At 33.3% G+C, this 8,529-nt stretch overlaps 1 long non-coding RNA gene across 1 annotated transcript; it reads right to left on the bottom strand.

The window, feature by feature from the left end:
- Positions 1-4,650, bottom strand: LOC129889295 (uncharacterized). Its single transcript, XR_008766877.1, has 2 exons — positions 3,881-4,650; positions 1-2,553 (listed from the first exon to the last, which is right to left on the bottom strand). It is a non-coding gene; the product is annotated as an uncharacterized LOC129889295 (long non-coding RNA).
- Positions 4,651-8,529: the final 3,879 nt, after the last annotated feature.

Genomic DNA, 8,529 nt, shown 5'->3' on the forward strand with positions numbered 1-8,529 from the left:
TAAAAGAAAGTTGTTCCTCTTGTAGGAAATTTAATTTGATTAATCTAAAATTAGGGTTAAAGTTAACAGATATATAATCACAAGAATAATCAGTTAAATAAAACAAATAATAAATTTAGGCAGATTACCCAAATTCAAACTGTTGAGCTTACTAGGCCCAATCTTAAACCTGTACTAACTACTAACATAATTGTGTCTGCCTCATTTTTGGGCCAGTGGTCCATTTCCATGTATATCAACATGTATACTGATGTATACAATGTGTATATTGTCTTCTTTTCCATGTATCCAGCATGTATATCACCGTATATTTGCTTTCATAAACCTTTTTACCGGCTTCCTTTTCAATGTGTACCAAGTTCCTTGATGAGATTGACTCGATAAAGAGGATTTGCTGGGTTTCAAGCCTCCATGACTCAATACGAAAATGCAAATAGAAAAATAAAGCCCACAATGGACTCGAAAAGGCAGCCCCACGAACAACAAAAATAAAAGAAAAATGGATTAGGGAAGCTGCTTAAATCAAATAGGATTCAACCACAATTAACCAATATTTTTTTTATTTGAATTAAAATATGAAATAAAGGGAATTCTGGACAATGGAACAATAACTATACAATAACAACAACAAATCGAGTATAATCCCACCATGTGGGGTCTGGAGAGGGTGAAGTGTACGCAGACCTAACCCCCACCTTGAAAGGTAGGGCGACTGTTTCCAAAAGACCCTCGACTAAGAGATGAAAACAAGATAAAAGGTCAGATAGGGACAAGCATATCGAAAACAAGATGAAAACAAGGAATAACAAAAGTGAGAAAGTCATGGTAGAATAGTACGTAAGAAAAGAGGCATTAACTACTATAAATAAATAAGATAATCAAAGTACAACGGCCCCACCCCTATAAACAACAATACAATCCAAAAATCAAATGGCAATAAACAATGAGTAGAACTACAACTACTACAACTACTATGGTGTAAGGATAAGTCACCTAGCCTTTTATCCTAATCTGAGTCCTCCACAAAGAAAATTATAGTGTGCTAATATGCTTACTAATAGGGAAGAATAGCGAGACTATGTTCTAGCTTTCTACCCTAATGCGGATCCTTCACACCCTTCTATCTAAGGTCATGTCCTCGGTAAGCTGTAACTGCGTCATGTCCTATCTAATCAACTCTCCCCAATATTTCTTCGGCCTACCCCTACCTCTTCTGAAACCATACATGGCCAGCCTCTCGCACCTCCTCACTAGGACATCTGTGTCTCTCCTCTTCATATGTCCAAACCATCTCAATCGCATTTCTCGCATTTTGTCTTCCACCGAGGCCACTCCTACCTTGTCTCGAATAACCTCATTTCTAATCATGTCGCTCCTGGTATGCCCACGCATCCATCTCAACATTCTCATCTCGGCTACTTTCATTTTTTGAACGTGAGAGACCTTAACTGGCCAACACTCCGCCCCATATAACATAACCGGTCTAACCACCACTTTGTAGAACTTGCCCTTAAGTTGTGGTGGCACCTTCTTGTCACATAGCACGCCGGAAGCGAGCCTCCACTTCATCCACCCTGCCCCAATATGATGTATGACATCGTCGTCAATCTCCCCGCTGCCTTGCATGATAAACCCAAGGTACTTGAAACTACTTTTCTTTTAAATGACTTGGTCACCAAGCTTAACTTCCGCACCAACCTCCTGAGGTGTCTCACTGAACTTGCACTATAAGTACTCTGTCTTGATCCTACTCAGCTTAAACCCTTTAGACTCCAAGGTATGTCTCCAATCCTCCAGCTTATCATTAACTCCGCTGCGAGTCTCATCAATTAGGACTATGTCATCCGTAAAAAGCATACACCATGGCACATCACCTTAAATTTGTCGCGTCAATTCATCCATCACCAAGGCAAATAAAAATGGACTAAGGATTGATCCTTGATGCAACTCCATTACAACTGAAAAGTGCTTTGAGTCCCCTCCTACTGTCCTTACCCTGATTTTGGCACCCTCATACATATCCTTGATCACTCTAATGTACGCCACAGGTACACCTTTAGCCTCCAAACATCTCCATAGTATCTCTCGTGAAACTTTATCGTAAGCCTTTTCTAGATCGATGAATACCATATGCAAGTCCCTCTTTCTCTCCCTGTACTGCTCCACCAGTCTCCTCATAAGATGGATGGCTACTATAGTTGAGTATCCCGGCATAAATCCGAACTGATTCTCTAAAATAAACACGCTTCTCCTAACCCTCATCTCCACCACTCTTTCCCACACTTTCATAGTATGGCTTAGAAGCTTGATACCTCTATAGTTGTTGCAGCTCTGGATATCCCCTTGTTTTTGTATAGAGGGATCATTACGCTCGACCTCCATTCTTCGGGCATCGTTGATGTCCTAAAGATGACATTGAATAACCTAGACATACACTCCAAACCTACCGGGCTCGCGCTCTTCCAAAACTCCCCAGAAATCTCGTCAGGTCCGGTCACTCTTCTCCAGCGCATCCTACGCACAACACCCTTAACCTCTTCGACCGAAATACTCCTGCAACACCCAACATCGTGAAGCCTCCCTGTATGTTCAAGAGTGATAAAAAGCAAAAAATAGCCTATGACAGGGAAATTTTGTAAACAACATGCAGGAAATACACATCTTTAAACACAACTATTTAATGCAACTAGTAGGCTCAAATTACTCATCCAACACTGAAATGCAAAACACCAGGGACCCAACAAATATAGTGAACACTAACTCACTCTAAAATGATTCATAGCTCAAGCATAATATATGCTATCAAAATGATTAGTTATCCACATTAACATGTAACTTAAACAATCCTAATTAGATGAGATACAGAAAGAAAAATCCATTTTTACAATGAGATGTTCCGAATTAAAATAGTGGAGAAAAAACTAAACTAAAAGAACCAGAGGTATTAAAGTTAGTAGAGAAAATCTACACCATGGATGAAGCTCCTTGCAAAATAAATTAACTATCAGTCTTTGAAAAGCAAGATTGCTCAAAATTGAGAGAAAGAAAATAAATAATGGTAACTAAAGAAAATACTATTGTAGTAAAATTTAACAAATAAGACATAACCTTACACACATGATAAGCACTTTAGCAGATAAAGAATATGCATTTGCAAAGGAGATTATGATGCGGGAGTGTTTCCACATGATGCTTAAACCTGGATACTATCGAAAATTCTCAAACAAATCTAAACGCTGATTGTTGATAACAAATCTATCACCTCAAAACTGGGACAACAAAACGACTACAACAATATAACTTAATGCAATCAACTAGGCATTATCCAGTTTGTAAGGTTAAGCTAAAAATAGAAATTCATTTTTTCCACATTGGAGTCAAAATGAGGGTAAAGAACTAAAGACAATCAAGAATATATCCAATTCGCATTCGAACATGCTTTATTCATCGAACTAGATTAGGCATGCTATTCACAGTTACTAAAAAACACAACTAAGCACGTCACTGTACACTTAGATTAAGAACAGGAAGCTAAAAAAGAAGATAAGCTTAAAACACACGTTTTAGCCATTCAACATGAACAGTGAAACAATGATGTCTCCATTCTACTCACTATTTAGCGAAAGAACAAACCAAATGAGACAAATTTAAGGCCTTAATCAACCTTAGCAGCATTTAGGCATGTATCGACATTATACGCTTAGAGTTTCGGGGAAAGAGGCGATGAACAGGGAAAATTAACACTTCCAAATTAACATAGAAAGAAATAGAGACAGACCAGAGAGAAATAACAAAAAAAAGTCGAACATATGAAACAAACAAGAGGAACGTCTAAATACACAGATGCATAATATGAAATTAACTACCATATAGAGGTTACCTTCTTCGTAGCAGGAACTGGAATGACGAGTTGACGGAAATAAGCTTGCACACCGACTTAGAATGCCAGTGACAACAGAGAGTAGTAAGAGAAGGGTGAGTATATCCTAAACCAAAAAAAGAAAGCAAACAAGAGTCTGTCTTTGGAGATTAACCAAAGCTTACGAATTGTGAGAAATTTCCTAATAACAAGGGATTCTAAAAGAAAACTCTTCGTCCCTTCCTCGGTAAACAATTCAATAATTTATAGTCGAAATACAATCAATTTGAATTTCAAAAAAAACATATCCCCAATAATTCGAATTCATTTTGACATTCTTTGATTTGGATTAAATTTGAAGGAGATTTTTCTAAGCCAAAATCAATAATTGAGGGTCGACGTTTGTAAAATTTCAAGTATGGAGAGAAATAGAGGCGGTGTTTCGTGGATTTGGACGTCGTTAGGAGGAAGAAGACCACGCGCGTATGGGTATATACGCGTATGTAGGTGTGTGCAGGTGTATGTATCTGTTGTGGTCGATTTGGTATGTTGAGGATGGTTTTTCTGGGAATTGGGTTTTGTTGTGGGCTTGGAGGCGGTGGGTTGTTGGTGGGTTGTAAAGTTGTATAATATTTAGCTCTGTATACGTGGTTGTATATGTTGGCAGTTGAGTGAATCAGTGGTGAGGTTGTATATGTTGGCAGTTGAGTGAATCAGTGGTGAGGTGATGTGCTGGAAGTTGGAATTGGTGGTGTTGTTATATTTGTAGGTGTCAATTGGTATGATTGGGAATATTGGAATTGGGACACGTATTGTATGTAGAGTATGAATGGAATGGGAAAGGTGGGTTAGTGTACGTGTAATATATATATATATATATAAGGTGGGTTAGTGTACGTGTAATATATATATATATATATATATATATATATATATATATATATATATGTTAGTGTGTATTGTTGCTGGAAATTAAAGGAAAGGAAAAATTATCTTTTTTACACATATTCTAATATTATATTTATTTGTATTTTCTATTATATTAAAAAATATTTAAAATTTTTCTTTTTTCTTTAACTCTCTCCTTCACTGATACATCATTCTTCCTCCCTAAATTCTCATCTAAATTCGCTCTTCTTCATCAGTTTTTGAGATTTTGAATTTCTGAGTACATCTGTTACTCAATTTCAAGGTTCTAACTAAGGTATATTTAAGTTTTTCCTTATCTGGAATCTCACTTCATCCTCATTCAATCTGATTTCTCCTAAAATTTATATCGTTTGATTTCTTATGTAAATCTTTGAAAAATCTTCTAAAATTGGTATCCTTTGCTTTCTTCTGTAAATTTTTTTATTTTTTTAACTCATATCTTCAATAGTACATATGGAATTCGTTCATGGTCTCACACAGTTGAATAAAAATCAAGAAATTCTTGTTTCACCTGGTTTTGATTCATCTTGGGAAGGTTACGACGAGGTTACATCCAAACATCATAACGATCCAGCAGTGATGGATAAGCTACGTGAGAAATTGAAGTCGAAAGCTCCAGTTAAACATGCATCCAAAGAACTAGACAACAAGATTGAAAGGGTTACAACACGCCCTAATCTTCCAAAGATATGAGTTCAATTAAGTTTTTTTAATGTCGTTTTTATGAAGGTTTTTTTATTCTGATACATATTATTTATGTATCAGATTCTCATTTATCAAGCGTTAACGCTTTTGATATATAGTGTTTTTTTAAATGTCATTTTTTTTTGGAGATTTACTACTTCTGATACATCGTGTTTAAGTGTCAATTTCTATTGTATCAAGTTTTAATGATTTTGATACATCTACATTTATGTATCAAATTATAATTTATGAAGCCTTAGTGCATCTGATACATCTTCTGTATGTATCAGATTCTCATGTATCAAATATTTTAATGCGTCTGATACATCGTATTTATGTATAAAGTTAAAGTTATATTTAACCATTTTTTATGTCAATGCAGAGAATGGAGTACGTCATAAAGAAGATTATAACCATTTTTTTTAATAGTAAATATTTTAGATGTATCTAATACATAACTGTAATGTATCAGAATTAGTAAGCAATTGAAATGTAATAATCTTTCCATACATCAATTGAAAAGATTTGTATGTTTTTCTCATCTGTCAAACTTGAATATAAAATCAAAGTTTATGTATCATATTCTAATGTATCAAACTTGACTGCCCGGGGCATCTTGCTTATGTATCACAATAACGTTTACCATTTTTTAATGAATCTGATACATATACTTTTGTATCACATATATGTAATAATTAAACTTCACATATATGTATCGGTACTTATGTATCAACTACACAACTAATGTATCTATACTGATGTATCAGTATATAATTAGAACATGTTATAAAAAACTGATTAATCAACAACCTGCAGGAAATAAACTTCACATACATGTATCAGAACTTATGTATCAATCTTAGAACTGATGTATCATAACTGATGTATCATAACTGATGTATCAGTATTTAATTAGCACATGTTATACCTAACTGATGAATCAACAACCCGCAGAAAATAAATTTCACATATATGTATCAGAACGTATGTATCAACTACAGAACTGATGTATCAGAATTGATGTATCAGTATTTAATTAGCACAGATTATACCTAACAGATGTATCAAAAAACTGCAGAAAATAAACTTCATACATATGTATCACAACTGATATATCAACTACAGATATGATGTATCAGAATTGATGTATCAGTCTCTAATTAGCACAGTTTATACATAACTGATGTATCAAAAACCTGCAGTACATAATTGATGCTCTGTTTTTTGGCTTGAAACTTCATGTACATAACTGTTGCCTTTTTAAATCAATTAATCCCATTAATTAGATCAGTAATTGATTTAAAGAGCCATTCATATCTTATCTCAACCTACTATCCATAAATAGCTGATATGCATTAACTATTCTACAGCTAAAGTTGATATATCAGATACATAACTTATGTATCAACAAAATTGAAAAAAAGTCGAAATCGACTTTTGTTTGAATTGATACTCTATTTTTTCCATTAGAGACGATGCTTTATTTTTTGGCTTGAATCTTCATGTACATAACTTTTGTTTTTTTTAACCAATTAATTTCATTAATTAGATCAGTAATTCATTTAAAGAACCAATCATACCTTATCTCAATCTACTATCTATAAATAACTGATGTGCATTAACTATTCTACAGTTAAAGTTGATGTATCAGATACATAACTTATGTATCAGCAAAACTGGAAAAAAAAATTAAAATCGACTTTGATTTGAATTGATGCTCTATTTTTCCCATTCGAGACGATGCTCTATTTATTGGCTTGAATCTTCAGGAACATAACTGTTGCTTTTTTTAACAAATTAATCATATTAATTAGATCAGTAATTCATTTAAAGAACCAACCATACCTTATATTAAGATACTATCCATAAATAGCTGATATGCATTAACTATTCTACAGCTAAAGATGATATATTAGATACATAACTAATGTATCAGCAAAACTGAAAAAAAAGTCGAAATTGACTTTGGTTTGAATTGATGCTCTGTTTTTGGATTGAATCTTCATGTACACAACCGTTGCTTTTTTTAAACCAATTAATTAGATTAGTAATTGATTTAAAGAACCAATTATACCTTATATTAAGATACTATCCATAAATAGATAATATGCATTAACTATTCTATAGCTAAAGTTGATGTATCAGTTACATAACTAATGTATTAGCAAAACTGGAAAAAAGGAGAAATCGGATAATTTTGATACGATAAGGGATGTATAGTAATTAGACTTATCCATTATGGAATTTAGGTAAAGTTTACTAAAGAAAATGGGGTATTTGTTGATGGAATGGGCTGATTTGGGCCACTGGTAAGGGAGAAGGGATTGGGCCAATATATTGTCTAAAAATTGAAAGGGTAAGTGGTTAGAATTGTAATTAGGAAATGACCTAATGAATTAATATTATAGCCAATGAATTAAGAAATTAGCTAAAATAAATTTAGTTAGGAATGTGGCTAAAATTTAAATAGAACGAATTAACTTAATTAATTAACGAGCTTCTTAATCTTGATAAAGTAAAATAATTAACTTAATTTTAAACTAATTAACTCAAAAATAAAAGCTACAAATTTACGAAATTAGTAATAAAATTAAAATCTTTTTTGAGATCATTTTTGAATATTCATAAAAGATAATGATTGTAAAAATTACCATATAAAACTATATATATCATTAAAAATTATAAAAATGACAAATCTAATAAAAATAACTTTAAAATATTTTGATATTTTATAAAGGTAATTACTTCAAATTGTTTAAAATTAAAAAAGCTTGATAACTAATTTACATTGCGGATGATCAAAATTGGGTGTCAACACAGGCTTGAATGTTGTGTTGATGCAGAATAAGAATGTCATAACTTATGCCTCGTGGCGGTTGAAGGTTTATGAGAGGAATTACTGACACATAATTTGGAGTTAGCAGCGATAATATTTTCTCTCAAGATTTGGTGACATTATCTATACAGGGTCAAGCATAAAGTATTTACTGATCATCGCAATGTGTAACATGTGACATGTTTTTACTCAAAAAGACTTGAATTCGAGACAGTGAAGG

Source organism: Solanum dulcamara, chromosome 5 (genome assembly GCF_947179165.1).
Source record: "Solanum dulcamara chromosome 5, daSolDulc1.2, whole genome shotgun sequence".
Taxonomy (NCBI): domain Eukaryota; kingdom Viridiplantae; phylum Streptophyta; class Magnoliopsida; order Solanales; family Solanaceae; genus Solanum; species Solanum dulcamara.